The sequence below is a fragment of the Macaca thibetana genome, chromosome 10 (genome assembly GCF_024542745.1).
Source record: "Macaca thibetana thibetana isolate TM-01 chromosome 10, ASM2454274v1, whole genome shotgun sequence".
Taxonomy (NCBI): Eukaryota; Metazoa; Chordata; class Mammalia; order Primates; family Cercopithecidae; genus Macaca; species Macaca thibetana.
Window position 1 is genome coordinate 61,027,318 of NC_065587.1, and position 22,685 is coordinate 61,050,002.

A 22,685-nucleotide genomic window follows, 5' to 3' on the forward strand; every position below is an offset into this window, starting at 1 on the left:
GATCCTGCAACATTTGCTCTTGGATTTGAGCCATCATCTAAGAAGTCTGACTCTGCCAAGGCCACCATGGTAGAGAGACCCTGAGACAATAGGATGACTGTTTCAGTCATTGTAGCTGAGGCTCTGGACGTTGTGGAGCAGAGACAAATTTTCCCCTGTATGCTCCATCTGAACCCCTGACCCACGTGAGATCATTTAAGCAGCTAAATTTTAGAATGGTTTTTTTATGTAACGATAGAGAACCAGGACACCTCCCTAATAATGCAGGTTCCTTCTACATCCCTACTTGCTTAAGTTCCTGGGCACCTCTCTGGGTAGCATCAGGGATTTGGTAAACAAGCCCACTGCCCTCTCCAGAGTTTTATGGGTCTGAATCATATCCCCTTCCTCCAATCTCATTGCCAGAAGAGCATGGCAGCCACTAGGTACATTCATTTATTAATATTTACCCAATACATCAGGTTTGGCCCTTTCCTCTGCCTCTTTTCTTTTCCTTTCCACCAGGAAGTTTTCAAAGACCAGGGTTTTCCCCCACAAAATGATATGTCCTATGTTCTGCCAGGATCTGAAGACCCCATAGCTCTTCCAATCAGCAGTAAACTTTGCTTCAATGCAGCCAGGTCTTGGGAATGGGCTTCTAGCTTTTTGAGGCCATTGTGTCCACCCCAAGCCTTCCAGAGAATCCCTCATCAGTTTCTCCAGCATCACAGAGAAGCCCAGGGATATCAAAGAAGCCAGCTCTCTTGCCCAGCCTCAGAAAGTGCCTGCTATAGACTACACTGTGTTCCCTGCAAATTCATACATCGAAGTCCTATCCCCAGTGCGATGGAATTTGGAGATGGGACTTTTGGGAGATACTTTTAGATAAGGTCATGATGGTGGGGCCCCCATGATGGGATTAGTGTCCTTAAAAGAGATGCCAGAGAGTCTCTCTTACCCCAAACCACCACCAGGTGAGGAAACAGTGAGAAGGTGGAAAGCCAGGAAGAGAGCCCTCATGAGAAACCAGCCATTCTGGCACCTTGATCTTGGATTTCTGGCTTCCAGAACTGTAAGGAAATACGTTTGTATTGTTTACGTCACCCAGTCTATAATATTTTTTCTGGCCACCTGAGATGAGATAGTGTCGTAGTGCCCAACTGAGGTTCTCAAGCCATGTCTGCCAAGAAAGACCGGTGGGCTCAAACCATCTGGGGGATTTTTGACCACATCAGCTGTGTCCTGAGAGATACTTGGGTCAATGCAACCATCAGTCACTGAGTGCCATGAGTCAGAAGCTTCTTATTAACCAGAGCACACCAAGACTGGAATATACTTGCCAAAAATGGAGCTTTAAGAAATCTACAGAGTTGTGTGGGCTTTAAATATATATTTTCAGCTGCAGAGACAAAGATGGTGTATTTGACATGTCCCCAAACCTACCTACCAATCTATCTATATAAAATTCAACCCTCTTCCATTAATTAGTGCTTAACCTTAAGCTCCTTTTAGTGCAAAACAATTTTACCAATCAAGAACCTCCTGGAGTGGATGGCCTATCTTGGAGCCAGCAGCTTATTAAATGAGGGACCACATCACCAATGACAATGCGACTGCACTGCTTCCATTAAATAAGGAATACAGTTAGGCTCTTCAGGATCCAAACATGAATTTTTTTAATTAAAAAATTACAAAGCCTGGAATTATACAACATGTTCCAAGTACCTAGATGACCCTTGACATGGCATCTGTCCCAAGACATGCCGGAAAGGATGGCTGTCAGACAGAGGAGAGAAGAAGAAACTTCCTAAACCCAGGAGCCTTCCGTTTCTTTGTCTCATTCTATGTAGATAATGGAAATTCACCGTGGACTATAAATGTCTCAGTGCAAACGAGGTCTGATTGCCAGTGGTGGGTGCACCCTGGGGAAGACTGATTCTAAACTGTGACTTTATCCAACAGACCTCATGGGCAATGGGTTTGGAAAAGGGCAGACGGGTGGCCATGCCCACCGTACGTAGGGACCATGAGCATTTGAATTGTTTCTCAGGCTCCTTACCCAACCAGTACACCCTACCTGAGCTTTGACTCCCAGCCCAGACCTTGCTAAGTGCTATTAAATAGTGAATGGGTAGGGGTGAGCTTTTGAAGGAGAAATGCTCCATGTAGAAGTAACCATGATTGTGGCATAAGGCTTAGAGGACAGATTCTGAAGTCAGACAGTCCTGGCTTCTTCCATAAGCAAGTTGTTAGACTTTTTAAGCCTCAGTTTATCCACCTGTAAGATGGAGTTACTAATGGTTCCTATTTTGTAGAGTTGTTGAGAGGATGCAATGAGTTGATGCATAGAAAGATTTTTAGCACAATGCCTGGTACTTAAGTTGTCCAATAAAAAACTGGTTTAGAGAAGGATGAAGGTGATGATGGGGAAATTGGGGGCTCAGGTGTGAGTTGTGCCAGGACCTCTGGCAGGCAACCTCACCCATCCTTTGAGGAGCTGAGAGAAGAGAGAGTCCCTCCTTCAAGGCAATAAACTCACCACATCTACCTGCTACTGCTACAACCTGAGCCTCACTCCCAGAGAGCTTCACCCCAACAGTTTACAACAGCCCAGATTCCAGCTAACTGATACAGACTTAGGCTGAGTTTACTTCTCACCAGCAAGACCTAAGGAAGTGGCAAAATGAAGGCAACTGGAACAGAGCAGAGTAGCCTCTACCCCAGGTCTGGGGCTGTCTTCTGTTGCCCCACTGCAGTAACTCCCACTTTGTACCTGGCCTTCATCAAGTTACTCTCCCATTCTCCAGCTACTTTGCCTTATTGCCTGGTTACTCCCTCTCACCCCAGCTACTTCCCATCACCTTACCTGCCTCTTCATTATCCAATTCTCTGTCACCTACTCAGATGCTCCCTCATTACCCAGCTACTTTGCCACCCCCAGCTTGTTATCATATCTGGAGTTATTATCCTCTAATTTAACATCAGTTTGGAACAATCAAGGGAATCCTAGTTTCAGCCAGGGCAAGTCTATCCTGGTCTCTCCTCCTCCTCCTCCTCTTCCTCCTCCTCTCTTCCTTCCTCCTCCTCCTCCTCCTCCTCCTCCTCCTTCTTCTCTCTCTCTCTCTCCATATGTATATATATGTAGGAAACTGTCACTTCCTGGACCAAGCAGCTGGTATTTACAGATGGGATGTCCTGCCTATTATCTTTGAGGCCTTTAGTCTGGGCTGCAGGGAGTGGGACGGCAGAGCTCACATGGTACACAACTTGGAGCACTGCCAGGAGTCTCAGCCACAATGGGGGCACCCCACTGGGTGGGTAGCACGGCCCTGTTGCAGCTCTCCTGGCTCCAAGTGTGCTGCTCAGGCAGGGGGCTCCTCCCCTTCACCAGGGCCCTGCCCTTAACCAGCCCTGCGGTTCAGGATGTTTTCTCCTGAAAGCTGGGAGAGCTTCATTATGGATCTGATTAAATCATAAGGAATCTCATCCTAAGCTTGCCAGAAAACAAGTTATTTTCAGCGTCCGTGGGCAGCAAATGGAGAAGAAAGTCATGAGCCGGAAGGAATGACTATATAGAAACCGAGCCCATTCAGGGGAAGGTTGGCCACCATGTCTCCTTGACAAAATGTTAGGTGCCAAGTAACTTGGGAGAAGTTTTGTGGAGTATCCTAGGGATTTTTGTCTTTTGTTTTTTGTTTTTAATAACAAGGGAACAGATTGCATTAATTCCAAAAGGTTAGAGAAAGTAATTTAAAGAAGTTAATTAGCATCCCTCCAAAGAACTTTTGCTTTTAAGATGAGTTTTAGACATTCAAATGGCTCAAGTCAACCAAAACAGATATTCATGGCCATGTTCAGAGATGACACATGGGAACCAGGAAAAGCCAGGCACCATTAGGTCTATGATCTCAGAAGTTCTTCAGGGGGCAGGTCCTTTTCTTTTAGAGACTCTGCAAGGGGTCTCTATTGCAAGCAGGCTTTAAATCACATATTATGTGGGGTGGCCAAAGCCTTTCACTTCCCACTGGCTTCCATTGAAAATAGATACAAAATGTGCTGATTCATTCATACTAAAGTGTAAATGACTACAATAAGAATACTCTTATGTAACTGACTGATAGAAGGCTGCCACTGAGTAAACAGAGACAGAGAAAATGGGAGTAGTTTTGGCAATGTGGGGAGCAGAAGAATTAGAAAGAAAAGGAAGAGATGTTAACCTTGCCTCTGGCTTGCTGTAACTGAGGCTACTGGCAGATGATAGTAACAACTACACTGACCATGTCCACTATCCATCGTTTATTTCTATGAATCTTCATGGTGAGCCACTCCCCTCCCTTCCCTGCATCATTCTCTCCACTTTACAGATGAGGAATCTGAGTCCAAAAGAGGTTAAGTAACTTGCTCAGGGTCACAAAATAGAGATTAAAAATTAGTTTTGTCTGACTCCATGTTCTTAACCTTCAAGGTCCACTGCATTTCGGCAGAGCTTCCCAAGCTTTCCACTGCAGGCCTCTTTATATTCAATTGCACCCATGTCATCCACATTTTGAAAGATTTTATTACTGAGCACACTGCATTTGTGAACTAATAATTTCTTCCATCTGGCTGATGATTATTTTTCTATTCCTGTTTCTGTTACAACATCAATCCAGACTTTAACCCCAATTATTGAAGGTTCAACATAATATTATAAAATCACATAAATCACTGTTGTGTCTACGCAGCTAATAGGCTAATAAAATTAAATCAGCATATGCGCCATTGCCTAGTGCTGAATTCTGAATGCCACATGGTTTTAGAGTCAATGCCAACTAAATACTAGGCATTCTCAACCCAAAGTCCAGGGTTCCCAGAGAGAGGCAGGGTTTGGTCCACCCCATACATCTCAGACATTCCAGGGACATCAATAGCCAATTACAGTGTCTGAACAACATGACATGTCCAGGGTTATCACATCGAGTTGCTAGAATTCAGATCTAAAGCAAAGCAAAGTCTAGAATGTGTGGTAGATTATAACAATGGCCCCCGATGAACTATGCCTTTCAGTACCCAAGAACTTGTATAGACTTTTCCCACACTGAGTCTGAGCTTGGTCATGTGATCCATTTTAGCCAATGAGACATGAGCAAACACGATGCAGGCAAAGGCTGGATAAATACTTGTGCATTGGAGCTTACCTGCTTGGAACCCTGAGACCATCGTGCTGGATAAAGGACCACATGTAGAGAGAGGCCAGGTCATCCCAGCTGAGCCCCAGACACTGGTTGACCGAGCAGCTATCTGTAGCCTCATGAGTGAGCCCAGGAAGAACCAGCAGAAGAACTGCCCAGGCAAGACCAGCAGAAAGAGTGCCCGGTCAAGCCAAAGAATCATTGAGAAATAAGAAGTTGTTGTTTCAGTCCACTAAGTGTTTCAAGAGTGGTTTGTAATGCAACAAAAGGCAAGTGATTACAGTCTAGCTCTTGACACTGATTCACCTGTTGGACTGCCACTACTACTTTTGTGGTGCCCAGGAAATGTGGGGTCCTGAAGTCAAAAAGCCTGTGTCCTGAGCTTCTCTTGAAAGATTGAAAACTCTATAACACCTCCATTGAGATTTGGGTTTCATTTAGCTTTTCCAGCATAACTGGCAGAGGGACCATTTCCCTCTCCCCTACTCAGCAGGTTTCTTGTATCTCCTTTCTTAGTCTTCACCTCTGCTCTGCATGCAACTTCCTCAGCCTAACATGGTAGACAAAGGATGAGGGCAGTGGGACCAGCTCTGTTTGTTGGTACAAACATGGGATGGACATATTGGAAAATGTAATACTCTGAGAAGATTCTGGAACATTCCTGTTTTTCAAACCCCAGCGTTCCTCCACGTGATGCTTCAGCTTTGGCGATTGTTGAGAGAAGGGCCTGAAATCCATGCATACAAACAGCCTCATGAGTTTCTTTGACAGAAATACTGACCATTTTCTCACTCCATTAGAAAGGAAACAGTGGGGCAGGACGCGGTGGTTCATGTAATTCCAGCACTTTGGGTGTAATTCCACTTTGGTGCTGTAATTCCAGCACTTTGGGAGGCTGAGGGGAATGGATCACCTGAGGTCAGGAGTTTGAGACCAGCCTGGTCAACATGGTGAAACCCTGTCTCTACTAAAACTACAAAAATTATCTGGGTGTGGTGGTTGGCACCTGTAATCCCAGCTACTCAGGAGACTGAGACAGGAAAATCACTTGAACCTGAGAGGCAGAGGTTGCAGTGAGCCGAGATCATGCCACTGCACTCCAGCCTTGGCAACAGAGCGAGACTCTGTCCCCCCACACCCCCACCCCAACAACAACAAAAAGGAAACAGTGGTCCCTAGAAGCCAAGCAAGAATCAATCATGCCAGCAATGGCTCATCTATCTTCTCAATGGGTTCACTACACTGAGAAATTTCAAAGATAGAAAATGTCTAGACTCCATTGAGCATCTGACAAGCCTCTCATATATCTCCTTATTAACACCCTGCAGAAATACTGGTTGAGTGTCATTGTGGTTTGATTTGAGGGAGGTTCCAAGGGAGTTCCAATTGGTTAAATATCCCCAAGATCCCTAGGATGGTATCACCTTGGTGATCAACCATGGTTGACCAGCCTACCAACGGCAGTTTCTTCTCCCAAGAGCAGTCTCATACTATCCAAGTTTATGAGGTTGCTGCATAAAAACACAATGCCAGGATCACAGGAGAATAATTGCTTTGCATGTATGAAATTCAGTTAAGCGTGGTCAACTCATTTTGTGCTTGTAGGCAGACCTGGCTGGGATGCCAAATTATAATCAGAAGGTTGTAAGGAAGTACATAATCATCATGTTTAATGATTACGCCAAGATCACCAAGATGGGTTGAAGTCCCCTTTTTCCATAATCAGATTGTCCTTAGCAATGGGATGATAATCGTCAAAGTTGTTGCTCACAGTGTCCTCTCCCCTGAATTATATTTAAATAGAATTGTTCATAAATGATCTCCTAGCCCCCTTTTTCTGGCATCTGTTCTTGACAACACTTTCTTTTTTGTTTTTTCCCCAGATACAGGGCCTTGCTCTGTCACCCAGGCTGGAGTACAGTGGCACAATTGTGACTGACTGCAGCCTTGCCCACATGGGCTTAAGCAATTCTCCTGCCTCAGCCTCCCAAGCAACTAAGACTACAGGCCCACACCACCATGCGTGGCTTTTTATTTATTTATTTATTTTATTTTATTTTATTTTGGTAGAGATACAGTCTCACTATGCTGCCCAGGCTGGTCTCGAACTCTTGGCCTCAAGTGATCCTCCTGTCTTGGCCTCCCAAAGTGCTGGGATTACAGGTGTGAGCCACCATGCCCCGCAAGGCCTTCTTTATAATAACACCATCCATTGTTAAGCATGTTAATACTATACTCTCTTCACAATGACTTTGCTAGACTCTGAGCTCCAAGGTGGCCTGGCCCATTTTGTTTTGTTCACTACTGAACCACCAATGCCAGCCTGATGATGTCCAGACTATGTTCCATAAATGTCTGTGCATGAATAGCTACTCTGATCCATCACATTTTGTTGTAATTTAACCCTCAGAGAGAAATAGTCTTCCAAGTTTTGTAGGAAAAGATGGCTTTTTTCTAGAGACAGAGTCTCACGCTGTCACCCAGGCTGCAGTGCAGTGGTGCAATCTCAACTCACTGCAACATCCGCCTCCTGTATTCAAGCAATTCTCCTGCCTCAGCCTCCTGAGTAGCTGGGATTACAGGCATGTGCCACCACGCCCAGCTAATTTTTATATTTTTAGTAGAGACTGGGTTTCGCCATGTTGGCCAGGCTGGTCTTGAACTCCTGAACTCTGGTGATCTGCCCACCTTGGCCTCCCAAAGTATTGGGATTACAGGCGTGAGCCACCACGCCCAGCCAGCTTTTTTTTTTTTTTTTTTTTTTTAATTGTAGAGACTCCTGCTACTGTTCCCACATACCAACTGCAAATAACAATGTAGTTAAGTTCATTTCAGTTGCACAACTATTCCCAATGTTTAATAGTTGACTTTGATACATTAATCTGAAAAAGGTCTCCAGGGGTGTGGCCCCAGGCAGCATCTCTACCCATGACCTATTCAACATTTTTTTTTTTTTTTGAGATGGAGTCTTGCTCTATTGCCCAGGCTAGAGTGCAGTGGCATGATCTCGGGTCACTGCAACTTCCACCTCCCATGTTCAAGCAATTCTCCTGCCTTAGCCTCCCGAGTACCTGGGACTACAGGTGCCCATCACCACACCTAGCTATTTTTTGTATTTTTTAGTAGAGACAGAGTTTCCACATGTTGGCCAGGCTGGTCTCAAACTGCTGACCTCAGGTGATCCACCCACCTCAGCCTCCCAAAATGCTGGTATTAACAAGTGTGAGCCACTGTGCCAGGCCCTATTCAATATTTTTATCAGGGATTTAGATAATGGCCTATGACTATGTTTCTGAGTCAGCAGCCTCTAGCCTAGTACAGTTGGCTAATTACATTATTTCTAACTAAATACAATCAAAACTTTAGCAGCTATCGTATTGGACAACACATTTCCATCATCAGAAAAAAATTCTATTGGACAATTCTGGTCTAGAAGGCAAATCCTTATTGCAATTATGAATGATATGGAGTAGAAACTGCTGGTGAATATTTCATTTGAGGTGAATATATTTAATCATGGCCTGACCAGCACCCATTCTCCCTCCTTCTGTAAAGAGCATCCCAATATTTTGGGGGGAGTGGGTAGGTACAATATAATCCCAAGTGTCAGTCCATGCGTTTGGGAGAAGTAGACTCCAGGAGTGGGCATGTGGCTCCAATCAGACCAATCATAGCATTGCTTCCCTGATCTAGCCATTGCAATTGACTCAGGAATTGACCTCATAGCCAATGAGGTTCCATTCTGGGACTTGTTGAGCCTGGGACACTTCTGGGAAAAGAAATTATTCTTATTGAGGTTGCCAAAAGGATTTAGGATATCTATTTCAAGCTGCTGATAGTCGTCTTCTCAGAGACATTTCTTGGTAGTCTCATGCATCCACATGTGCTTGAAGCTGTGCTATCTTTGAACTTCTCCACTACATGAACACTGTTTTGTTAACCTTGTTAGTGTGAGTTTTTGTCACTGGTGACACCAAAGTCCTAACGTATCATTCAAGAATCCAAAATTATCTGAACAGGTAGATAATCGGGCTCAAAACTCAACAAGATAAATGTAGAGATTGACCTCAATGTTAAAAATCAACTGTGAGTCCAGGAAGGCTTCTGGGGGTCCTGGTAATGTTCTGTTTCTTGATCTGAGTGCTGATTAGTTACACGGGTATGCTTAGCATATAAAAATCCAACCAGTTTTACCCTTTTCTGCCTGATGATTATGCTTCAACAACTAGTTTTTTTTTTTTTTTTTTTTTAAATCTGTATGGGGAAAATGTAGCTTCATTAAAGGGAAACTGACTTGGGGGTTTTGTTTTCTTATAAATTCAATATGAGTCAACAGCAGTTACCCAAAAAACTAATGGAAACTTGAGTCATACTAACAGGCAAAACCAACCAGAACGAGGAAAGTAACAGTTCCATTCACTCTAGAGTGAGCCAGATCAGACTTTAGGAAGAATGTAGACAAAGTAGAGCATGTTCACAAATCTCAAGGTCACATATCATAAAAGAATACTAAAAGGAACAGAAGTAGTTAGCCTGGAGAGAAGGGCAGAGAGGATAGAATCTGGATAGGACTCAGATCTCCTGGCTCACTGAAACACTGGAATGATTAGACAACCTTATCATCTGCAAATAATGTTCTTTCTATATAGAAACCCCCAAGATAACTTACTGAAAAATCGAGGCTAAGGTGAAAGCAGTAAATTGACTTGGTATAACATTAATGTTCAAAACCCAAAGCCCTCCTTTTAAGACATTAAACAGGACTTACATGAAAACAAAACAAAACAAACAAACAAAAAACCCTACAGCTTTCCTAAAGGACAAGAAAGAATACATGTTTAACAGAGAAATGTGCCATTTGCATGCTTAGAAAAACAGCATGGTAAACGTATCAGTTTGGTCCAAATTAATTAATTATTTTAATTTTTAAAAAACTTTTAAGTTCGGGGTACAAGTGCAGGTGTGTTACATAGGTAAACTTGTGTCTTGGCAATGTGTTGTACAGATTATTTCATCCCCCAGGTATGAAGCCTAGCACCCATTAGTTATTTTTCCTGATCTCCTCCCTCCTCCCACAATCCACCATCTAACAGGGACCCAGTGTGTGTTGTTCCCCTCTATGCGTCCATGTGTTTTCATCATTTAGCTCCCACTTATAAGTGAGAACATGCTGTATTTGGTTTTCTGTCCCTGTGTTAGTTTGCTAAGGACAATAGCCTCCAGCTCCATCCATGTCCCTGCAAAGCTTTGGAGAAATCTATTTTTGAGGTTTGGAGGGAAAACTTGACCAAACAGTCCTAAATGTTATGTGAACAGCTGAAAATAACCAGGAACATTTTGAAAAAGAAGAATAATCTGAGGAAAAACTTGTTTCATCACATATTAAGCCACAATATAAATCTACAAGGATGAAAGCGGTATGTAACTGGCACCAAAATAGGTTGCTGGAACAGAATAGACAGGTTGAAGAGTTACCCTTCATTATAGATGAGGCTCTAGAGTACAAGGGTGGCCTCACAAACTCATGGGGAAGGAAGGGATGTTGGGACAATTGATGATGCTTTGGAAACAAAATATAGACAGATTTTCATTTAGTACTCTACACTAAAATGGAGTCCAGAAATACTATTTATTTAAATAAGGCCAAAAAACCCTAGAAGAAAACATAGGTTTAATATACATCACTAAATGAGGAAACATTTTAGTGCAAGAGCCCATAAACTATTTCTGTAAAGGGCCAGAGAGTAAATATTTTAATCTTTGCAGGCTATATGGTCGCTGTTACAACTCAACTCTGCCATTGTAATGTGAAAGCAGCCATAGATAATAGGTAAATGAATGGGCATGGCTGTGTTCCAATAAAACTTTATTTACAAAAACAGACAGTGGGAAGATTTGGACTTCAGGCCACACTTTTCTGATCCCTGCTTTAAAGGGATAAAAACAAAAAATAAAATGATTTTTAAAAAAGAAATCAAGTATCATTAGGTTTGACAATATAAAAAATAAGAACTCCAAGGCATAAGAAAATTACTATACACAAAACGTTAAAGCAAAGACATACACACACTGCAGAAAATATATGAACCATACATGACAACAAAGGGTTGGCATCTCTCCCTCCAATGTCATTCTCCCCCTTTCTCGCCTTCTCCCTGTCTCCTCTCACACACACAAACATAAACGTACACAATCATTGAAACTAATAAGAAGCACACTAGTAGAAAAAAATCGACAAATAGTCTGGGTGTAGTGGCTCATGCCTGTAATCCCAGCACTTTGGGAGGCTAAGGCAGGCAGATCACCTGAGGTCAGGAGTTTGAGACCAGCCTGGCCAGCGTGGTGAAACCCTATCTCTACTAAAAATACAAAAAGTATCCAGGTGTGGAGGTGGGTGCCTGTAATCTTAGCTACTCGGGAGGCTGAGACAGGAGAATTGCTTGAATCCAGGAGGCAGAGGTTACAGTGAGCCAAGATTGCACCACTGCACTCCAGCCTGGGGACAGAGGGAGACTCCATCTCAAAACAACAACAACAACAAAAAGACAAACAAACTAGACAACTCAAAGGAGAGAGATGATCAGTAAACTTATGAATAGGTATTCAACCTTAACTGTCTCAATTTTATGCAAATTAAGACAACAGGACTATTTTCCATATATGAAATATATCAGCAAAGGTGTGTTTTCAATGTCATCATCCAGCATTGATGTGGCAGGTAGTGATGAGGTGGGGAGACAGCAGGGATGGATGCACACAGCTGATGCAACCTCTCTGGTAGTCAAATTAGTGGTTTATTTCGAGACCTCAAAGCCAATGAACATCTAGGAATCTACCTAGTAAATAAACCTATGGCCAAATACTTTTTATTTTTATTTTATCTATTTAGTTTTTTGGAGACAGGGTCTCACTCTGTCACCTGGGCTGGAGTGCAGTGGCACAATCACGGCTTACTGCAGCCTCAACCTCCTGGGCTCGAGTTCCTCCCACCTCCACCCCACCAAGTTGCTAAGACCACAGGTACACATCACTACACCTGGGTAATTTTTAAAATTTTGTGTAGATACGGGATCTCACTATGTTGCCTAGGCTGGTCTTGAACTCCTGGGCTCAAGTGATCCTCCTGCCTTGGCCTCTCAAAGTGCTGGGATTCATAGGCATGAGCCACTGCACCCAGCCAACCAAATATTTTTATACATTGATATTCGCCACGGCATAATTTATAGTAGCAAAAATTGGGAATGGCCTCAAAATACAATAATAAGGGAGTAGTTGCATAAATTATGGAACATCCAGACAGGATATATGAGGTCATCATTAGAAATCTCTTTTTCCAAAGACTGTATAAAGATAAGACAAAATATTCAACCCCTCAACAGCATTTGACTGAGCCGACAGTCCTTTCTTCCAGGCTTCTGAGATGCCACACTCTTCCTAGTTTTCTTTCTACCATCTGAGTAGATGATTCTGGTCTCCTTTGTTCTCTTCTTCTTGAGTCAACAGGCAGCTATTGCGGTGTCCCAGAGCTTTCTCTAGTGATCCCTTCTCTGCGATCCCTTCTCTGCTCCAACTACCCTTTCTTCCTAGATGACCTCATACTGTCCCACATTTTTGAAAAGACTGCACTCGTATCATGCTGATGACTTCCCAAATATTATAACCATCCCTCATATCTCCCCTGAGCTCCAGACTCACATATTCATCTGCCCTTTCAAGAACTCCATGTAGATGTTAAAAGGACATGTCAACTTGGACAGTCGTACAGAACTTGATTCTCTCCAAATTCCCTCCTCCCTCCTACTCCGATCTTCCCAGTCTCAGAATGTGGCACTGTTATCCACCTAGGTGTTCAAACCAAAAACCCAAGAGTCATCACTGAGTCCCTCCTCTGTCACTTGACACAGAAGCCCTGTGGGCTCCACCTCCTGATTTCTGCATCATCCAGTGACCACCATAGGTTCTCACCACTGTGACGGCTTCTCATGAGCCTCCCTGCTCCCCTCACAGCCCCATGAAAATAGATTCCTACAGTCCACTCTGCACTCAGCAACTAGGAAAATCCATCCCTAATTCAAAATCTATGTCTCATCATATGATTCCCCTTTCAAAACCACCAGTGGCTTTTCATCGAAATCAAATATACAGTTCCTACTCTAGTCTTCTAAGGTCAGTATGCTCTCCCCAACCACCTGCTCCCCCTACCCTTCCACCTCCCATCTTTCTCCTGTCTTCAAACACGCCAAGCCTATTCCCATCAGATATCCTTTGTACATTTCTCCCAGGCTCCTCCACATTCAGGTCCGAGCCCAAATCACCTCCTCAGACAGGCTCTCCACGATACCACAGCTCTAGCAAATGACTCATTTTGCTGAATTCACAAGTGAATGTTAGGCTAAAAGTTGTTTTTACTTTTACATTTTTATGTATTTGTTTATTTATTTTTTAGGGACAGACTCTTCCTCTGTCACTTAGGCTGGAGTGTAGTGGCACCATCACAGCTCATTGCAGTCTTGAACTCCTGGGCTCAAGCCATCCTCCCACCTCAGGCTCCCAAAGCTCTGAGATGACAGGCATGGGCCACCATATTTGGCCCTAAAAGTTGTTTTTTAAATGTACACAAACTCACTCCTTGTTTGTGTGTAGATCCGAAGGGTTGAAGACAGCTGGGCTCACTCTCTGCCCCATCTGTTCTTCTAGATCTTCCCTTCTCCATGCCTGAGGAAGTCACCCGACTTGCACTACATCAAAGGCTTCCTTGCATTCTGCTTTCTGGTTAGGTTTGTCATTGAAAGCACCAGAATGGCAGAGGCATGGAGTGGCAGCCACCGCTCCTGTTAGTCAACCCTCTCCCATATGTACCGTATGTACCTGCCTTAGGTTCTAGTAGGTTCCATTTCCTTGTCTCCTTCAGGCCCAGGGGGGCGGTGGGGTGGGGTGGGTAAGATCTCCCAACTTTTGCTATCCCAGGGTATTGCCCCATTCCTTGTTGACCCCCATAAACCAGTGGTTCTCAAAGTGGTCCCTAGACTCTTTCAGGGTATTAAAACATCAAAATGATTTTCACAGTAACACTTAGAAATTACTTGCATTTTCCACTGTGTTGACATTTGCACTGATGGTATAAAAGCAATGGTGGGTAAAACTACTATTGTTTTAATAGAATTAACTCAGTGGCACCAAGCTGTACTAGCAATCACCAACTTCATTGTTTTGTATGTGCAATCAAAAGAAAAAAAATCAATACCAGTTTCCCTTAAAAATGTCCTTGATAAAGCAGTAAAATGTATCAATTTTATGAAACCTTAATCCTTGAGTATATGTCCTTTTAACATTCCATGTGACAAAATGGGAAGTTCAAAAAAAGAATAATCATTGTCTCCAACTGCAATACTTGAACCATTTTTTTTTTTTTTTTTTTTTTTGAGACGGAGTCTCGCTCTGTCCCCCAGGCTGGAGTGCAGTGGCCCGATCTCCACTCACTGCAAGCTCCGCCTCCCGGGTTCACACCAGCTTCCTGAGTAGCTGGGACTACAGGCTCCCGCCACCGCGCCCGGCTAATTTTTTGTATTTTTAGTAGGGACGGGGTTTCACTGTGGTCTCGATCTCCTGCCCTTGTGATCCGCCTGCCTCGGCCTCCCAAAGTGCTGGGATTACAGGCGTGAGCCACTGCATCCGGTCCACTTGAGCCATTTTTGAAGCTGTGTGCTAAGCTAGCCTCTTCTCTCATGGAGCACTCGTTTTACTTAAAGGATGTCTAGCAAACAATGGTTATTCAGACTTGAGTATTTAACAGGCAGTGTTTTTTTTTTTTTTTTTTTTTCCTAAAAAGGGCAAATGGATCTTCTCACAACTAACAGCATTTGTTACCAATGATAGAATTTGAACTTTTAAGCAAAAATCCAAATTTTAGAAAACTTTTATAGCTACCATGAACTTAAGAGTTTCCCAGTACTTGAATAATTGTATGGCAAGACTGGTATTGAAACTATGCATTTTCTTATATTGTATAAAGCAACATGTCAACATTTGGAAGATCTGTATAACTCAGTGAACCAATATTTTCTAACAGATCCAATACATTACATTTTTTAAAAAAGTACACATGGGTAAAGTGAACCAATATTTTCTAACAGATCCACTACATTACATTAAAAAAAAAAAGTACACATGGGTAAAAGAACCATTCAAAATGCAAGACAGACCAATGGATTTTGATGTAAATTGATATGGCTTCAGATTCTGCACTGCAACTAACCTTTAAGAAAGTACTACTTGTTGAGTTTAGATGTAGTATCAAAGAATATCCACAATATCTGAAAAAGCAAATTAAAATATTTCCTCCCTTTTCCAACTACATAAGACTTTCTTTATTTACTTCAACCAAAATAACATATCACAACAGATTGAAGGCAGAAGCAGATAAGATACTCCAACTGTCTTCCGTTAAGCCAGATCTTAAAAAGATTTGCAAAAATATAAAACAAGGCTACTCTCCTCATTGCTTTTTTTTTTGTTTTGAAAAATATCATTTTTCATAAAAATATTTATGTTAACATGTGGTGATTTTAAAACATGTCCACAAATTCTCTCTTCAAAAGATGAAGCTTAATTCCCCACCCCTGGAGTGTGGGCTGGACCTAGTGAGTCATTTCTCATGAATAAAAGATGGTAGAAGTGATGGTACATGATTTCCAACATGAGGTGATAAAGGCATTGTGGATTCCTCTATCTCGTGGATCACTCACTCTGAAAAAAGCCACCTGCCATGCTGAGAGAACAGTGGAGCTGTCCTATAGAGAGGGTCACATGGCAGGGAACTGAGGCCTCCTGCCAAGAGCCATGCCTGTGAGCCATCTTGGAAGTTGGATTCTCCAGCCCCAGGTAAATCCTGAAGTGACTGCAACCTTATGAGATATCCTGAACTAGAACCGCCCAGCTGAGCTGCTCTGGATCCCTGAGCCACAGAAATTGTGTGAGGCAGTAAATGTTTATTGTTTTAAGCTGCTAAATTTTGAGCTCATCTGCTACGCAGAAGCAGATAGTCAATAGATAATGTGTTTATCACTCTGACTTAATTAATGAATAAATATTTAATGCCTCTGTTTAAATTTCAAATACAGTAAATATGGGTAGATAGAACCCAGTTAAACCAAAGCTCTTAGAAGTTCTCAGGTTTTAAGAATATAAAGGGGCTCTGAGACCAAAAAGTTTGAGGACCACTTCCCTAAACCTTTTACAAACTGCCCCTTCATCAAACTTTCCACAAATCGCCCCATAAAAAATCACCATTTGTTTCCTCCCAGGACGCTGCCTGACACAACAATACCAAAATAAAAGTTTCTATAACAATAATAGGGTTTTTTTTTTTTTAAATAATTAGAAGAAAAGAAACTTCCCTTTTCAAAATCACCAAAAGTGAAAGTCAGAGTTAGTTCCTGTAGATGAGCCAATGGTTTAAGAGGCGGGTGGCAGGGCCCTGGTGTCCTGTGCTGTGCCTGGGGGCGGGGGAGGGGGTTGCAGGTGGCAGGGATGACTGAGCACCCCACCCATCTGACCCCAGTCAGAACAGCTCCTTCCTTTGTTTTACATATTGGGCTTCTGAATAATATCTCATTTAAAGAAAAGTTTCCACTGCTTAAAAAAGAGTTCAAAAACCTTTACAGTGAGAAAAATCATTAAATTTAATAAGAGTTAAATTTAGAGTACAGAAGAATCACTCAAACATTTTTTGAATGAGAATTTCCATAAAGAAAACCCTACACATTCTGAGAGAAAAACAGAAGTCTCTAACAACTTAACATAAATTCGATGATTTCAAGGGAGGCTGGGCTATTGTGGCCCTAGAAAGAGTTATATCTGGGGCTAAAGAGCTTATCTGGGGGCCCCCAAATCAAAGGGCCTAAGAGGCCAGCAGAAACACCAGGATGCCTAAGGCCAAAACAAACACAGATTAGAACCACAACTGAGGGTTATCTGCTTTTCTAGTGAAAACAAAAGCAGGAAGTACAGAACTGCCTGGTGGTTAAATACATGGGCTTCAGAGACAACTGATCTGGGTTTGAGTCCTGGGATTGAGTCTGATACTTAAAACCTATGAGACCTTGGCAGGTGACTTAGTCTCTCTGAGCTTCATATTCCTCATCCGTAAAACGGGGGGATGAGAATTAACACAGTGAAGCCATTTTCCAAGACAGTACAGCAGTTTCTTAAAAAGTTAAACATAATTTACCATATGACCCAACAATTCTATTCCAAGGTGATGACCCAGGAGAAATGAAAACATATATCCACACGAAGACTTGTACCCAAATTTGCTTACCAGCATTCTTCATCCTACCCCAAAACAGAAATAATCCAAATGCTCACCTACTGGTGAATGGATAAACAAAATGTGGTATATCTATACAATGGAATACTATGGGGCAATGAAAAGGAATGAAACCCTGATATATGATGTCACACCAAGGATGAACTTTGAAAGCAGTATTCTGAATGAAAGAAGCCAATCACAAAGATCATATATTATATGATTCCACGTAAATAATATGTCCAGAAAAGGCAAATCTATACAGACAGAAAGTAGATTATGGTTGCCTGGGGCTGGGAACCAGGAGTTACTGCAAATGGTCATGAGGCTTCTTTTTGGGATGATGAAAATGCTTTCTGTTTGTTTTTGAGATGGGGTCTTGCTCTGTCACCCAGGTTAGTGGTTCAATCATGGCTCACTGCAGCTTTAACCTCCCAGACTTAAGTGATCCTCCTGCCTAAGCCTTCCAAGTGGCTGGGACCACAGGCATGTGCCGCCACACCTGGCTTTATTTTTTTTTTTTTCCTGTGGTACAGACGGACTTTCCAGGCTGGTCTAGAACTCCTGGGCTTAAGCGATCCTCTACCTGGGCCCCCCAAAGTGCTGGGATTACAGGTGTGAGACACCCCACCCAGCGATGGAAATGTTTGACAATTAGATTGTGACTGATGGATGCACAACTCTGTAAATTTACTGAAAATCATTGAATTGTACACTTAAAGTGGGCAAATTGTATAATATGTCAACTGAACCCCAAGCTATTTTTAAAAAATGGGTTTTGACTCTCTAACCTCAAAGAGTTACTATGAAGATTAACCGAGATAACATATGTAAGGCAAGCTGTCTGGTACAAAGTACCTGATAAATAATAACAATGATGACAATCAGAATATGCCGTAATAATAGATTATGTAAATGTAGAATAATAGTGTAGAATAACAACAATTTATATCACTTATATAGCTCTTACCATACCACTTCAACATTTATCAACTTAATTTAACCCCCCCAACAACTTTTGGAGCAGGTATATTATCATCCTCATTTTTACAGATGGAGAAACAGAGGCACTGAGAAGTAAAGTAACTTTCCCAAGGATGCACAGCTAGTAAATGGTAGAGCGGGGATTTGAATCCTGGAGGACAAACTGCAGGGTCTGTGCTCCTAGCCATGACACTACACTGTCTCTCAGTAAACATCAGCTACGTATTGAGTTGCTACTTTAACCAGTGATGGGGTGGGAGTGCAGAAAAGGCTCACGGATGGCTCCCTAGAGGTCACGCCGGACTCAAAGCTGAGGGTTACAGAAGTTAGTCACAGGAAGAGTGTCCCAGACAGAGGGAATTGCATATATAAAGGTGTGGAGGTAAGATAACACAGGGAATATGGGAGGATCTCGGTGGAGCTGGCATTGCCTGGGGCAGAGGGTGATGGCAGTGAGAGCAGTGAGCATGGGGCTCAGGCAAGTCCAAGGGCAAGGACACTAGCCTAAAGGCAATATGGGACCAGAGGACGAAACTCAGAGTTCCCACCCTGCCTTTCTCTGGAAACAACTCACATTCCCCAGGCAGGTGGGGGAGGTTGACTCAGAGGCTGCTGTGAGCTCAGGGGAGCGGGGGAGCTGCCACCCCACGTTCCCACGCCACTGTGAGCTAACACCCCGGCAGCCTCCCAAACACCAGCTCCACCAGCAAGAAGCAGCCGTTTCTAGCCTGCTGGAAGCAGCAGGCTCTGTAGTGCTGCCAGGAAGCTGAGCATAGCCCAGTGAGGTCAAGGGCTGACTGATGGCAGCCTCACACCACTCATCCAAACCCAGGCACCTGTGGACCCCCAAACCAACCCCAGGGCCTGGCACAGAGCACAGTGTTCTGGCCCCTTCCCCTCACTTGGCTGCCCCTAGAGACAGGGGGACCAGCCCATGGAGTCTAGCACTTTTCTCATTCAAATTTAATGCCTTCAGATCCATCGCTCTCATTTCACCACATCTGTCCTCAATAAACATTTGCACATGCACATAAAACATTCGCTGTGGCAAAAGCAAAGCTACTGGAAAGATCTGCATCAATAAGGAGCTAGTTTGAAAATTCTGGTGAATCCATACTATGGAATACTACACAGCAGATAAAAATAATGGCACAGATCTGTACTGTATATGTTCTGGCATGAAAATGTCTCCAAGATATACTGTTGGATAGGAAAGAAAGAAAATGCAGAATAATGTGTCCAGGATACCATCACTTATGTAAAAGCTTTTTAAAAAAGAAACCTGGCTCTATATTTCTCTGAAGTCCACAAATGCATAGGCAAATGAAAAAAACTACCTGGAAAAGAAATATCACACTAACAACAGTAGTGATGGATGGACAAAAAGAAGCAAAGAAAGGGAGCAAGGAGAGAGGGAGGAAGGGAGAGACAGAAAGGACTTTTTACTTTGTACACTTCTATGTTGATTGTTTTTTACAAGAAGAATGTATTTGTGCATGTTTAGGTTCTGAAAAACATTAAAGTCTGTGAAAAACAAAACAAAATAAAGTGCATTATCACTATGCTGGTACAGGTCTCAGGGTAAATTTTCAAAGAACTGTCACATCCAGGACCTTGTCTAAGTCTTGCTGTACCCTCTTGAGGGCAAGCTTCAAAACCTGATCTCACAGATTAAAAAACTGAACGCAGTGGCTCATGCCTGTAATCCCAGCACTTTGGGAGGCCGAGGTGGGCGGATCACTTTGAGGTCAGGAGTTTGAGACCAGCCTTGCCAACACGGCAAAACCCCAACTCTACTAAAAATACAATAATTAGCTGGGTGTGGTGGCGCGTGCCTGTAGTCTCAGCTACTCAAGAGGCTGAGGCAGGAGAATCGCTTGAACTCGGGAGGCAGAGGTTGCCGTGAGCCAAGATTGCACCACTGCACTCCAGCCTGGGTGACAGAGCGAGACTTGGTCTCAAAAACAAAACAAAACAAAACAAAAAAAACTGGACCCACAGAGATGAAACAAGCTGCTCAAAGTCACAGGCAGGGCTGCGGGGCACTGACCCCTTCACTCCCAACCCAGTGCTCCTTCTAACCGGGAAACAAGACATCAGCAAGGGGTAGGGGCTCGGCAGGGGGCTGGGAGAATGGTCTGAAGCCTGAAGCCTGTTCACAGAGCCCCTCAGGGAGGGGCAATGGGGCTTTGTCAGGCAAGAAGTCAGTCAATAACGAGGGGTGAGAAGAGCTGATGAACTTCCGCCCCCAACAAAAATTAGACATCATGACAAGCCACCCACTGCGTGGGGATGGGGCTGCCGCATCACTCAGCAAACTGCACGTGGGAAGGAGCCTCAGGGCCATGTCCCCAAGCCCGAGATTCCACCTCTCTTCTCACCAGGGCTGCTCACCCCGGGCTCTCAGTGGAGCAGCTTGCAGCAGAGTAGTTCCAGGGATGCCTCTTGGCTCGTTTCCTAGAGCCCTCTGCAGCCAGGTGGAAGTGGAATTACACTTCTCAGAGGTTCTAGAACCTGAAGAGCAAGGTGACTAAAACCTAGCACCTCTTAGGCCAGAAATGCCACCACCTCTCTGTTCTTTCATTGACTGGAAGGTGTGTGCAGGGACCCAGGAAGCATGGCCAGGCCTCTCCAGGGACAGCCAGGAAGGTTTATTATACAGGGATGGGCCAGAGGTGCCCAGGGGAACAGGGAGGTGCACAGACCTTGGGTCACAATGAGCAGGCGAGACCGCCTCCAAACAAGCCCAGGGAAGGGGGCTGTGGTTAAATCGTGGATCCTCCATTTATTCCTACAACAGGAAGCAAACCTATAAGGCTATGAGGGCAGTGACAAGAGTCGGATGCCAGTGGTTCTGATACCACTCTGCCACCTTGGTCAAGGTTCTGAACCTCTACGAGTTTCAGTTCCCCCATCTGTAAAATGGGTGTTATCATACATGGCTCTTAAAGTACTGTACATGGTACAGATCATGATATCTAGCTCATGAGACACAAAAATAATATAATTAAGTTAAATATGACAAGTACAAGGTATCCATAAAACCTGGAAACACAGGCTGGGACCAGTGACTCGTGCCTGTAATCCCCAGCACTTTGGAAGGCCAAGGCAGGTGGATCACCTGAGGTCAAGAGTTCGAGACCAGGTTGGCCAACATGGTGAAATCCCATCTCTACTAAAAGTTTTAAAAAATAGCCAGGGCATGGAGGTGTACGCCTGCAATCCCAGCTACTCAGGAGGCTAAGGCAGAAGAATTGCTGGAACCTGGGAGGCAGAGGTTGCAGTGAGCCGAGATCATACTGCTGCACTCTGCCCAGACTGGGCAACAAGCGAGACTCCATCTCAAAAAAATAAAAAAAAGAAAAAGAAAAAGAAAAAGAAAAAAACCTGGGAACATAAATTATACGAATGTGTATACATGTTTGTTTATATTTATTTACTCATTCACTTTACAGAGTGAAAATGTCCTAGACAGCATTGTCTATATCTGTTTTCAGACTTTATGGACATCCTCTGTTAATGTAAATAAAATATATGAATATAATAAAATAAAACATTAATAATCACTTCCTCAGCATAAGGGACCATGTTTAGGAACTTCACAGGCATTTTCTAACTTAATGTTCACAGCAAGCCCTTAAAGTGGATTTTCTTATTAGCCCCATTTTACAGAGGTGTAAACGAAATACAGAGAGCAGAAGAGACTTGTCTACGTGTTAAGCTCATGCAGGGAACTGACAAAGCCAGTTTCAGATTCAGGTAGTCTCACTTCCGAGTCCATCCCTCTACACCATTTATGACTGCAGCAAAGGCTACATACACTGAATACACGGAACAGCATTCAGAGGGTGCCAGGCATGGGGTCTGGCACAGAGGAGAGCTTTACGAAATGCAAGATCCCATGAGTATTGAGCTCTTGGTGGGGAGAAACCAGATCCAACTTGTTCACCACTATATCTAGGAAAGTAATGCAAAAGAAGTTGTCTGTAAATATTTGTGGTTATCTGCAAATATTTGTGGGAGAGAAAGAAAGTTATTATGGTATTCCTTAGCCAAAGGCTGGAATCCTTGTTCCCAAAAAAATAAAGCTGGGCAAAGTGGCTTGCCTATACTCCTAGCTGCTTGGGAGGCTGAGGCACGAGGATCCCTTTAAGCTGGGAGTTTGAGACCAGCCTGGGCAACATAGTAAGACCCTATGTATAAATAAATAAACAAATAAATAAATAAATAAATAAAAATGAATG

At 43.3% G+C, this 22,685-nt stretch overlaps 1 protein-coding gene across 2 annotated transcripts in view; it reads right to left on the bottom strand.

Moving 5' to 3' along the window:
- PPP1R16B (protein phosphatase 1 regulatory subunit 16B) overlaps positions 1-22,685 on the bottom strand; it is a 121,253-nt gene that overhangs the window by 66,728 nt on the left and 31,840 nt on the right. The gene's annotated exons all lie outside the window — the stretch shown is intronic.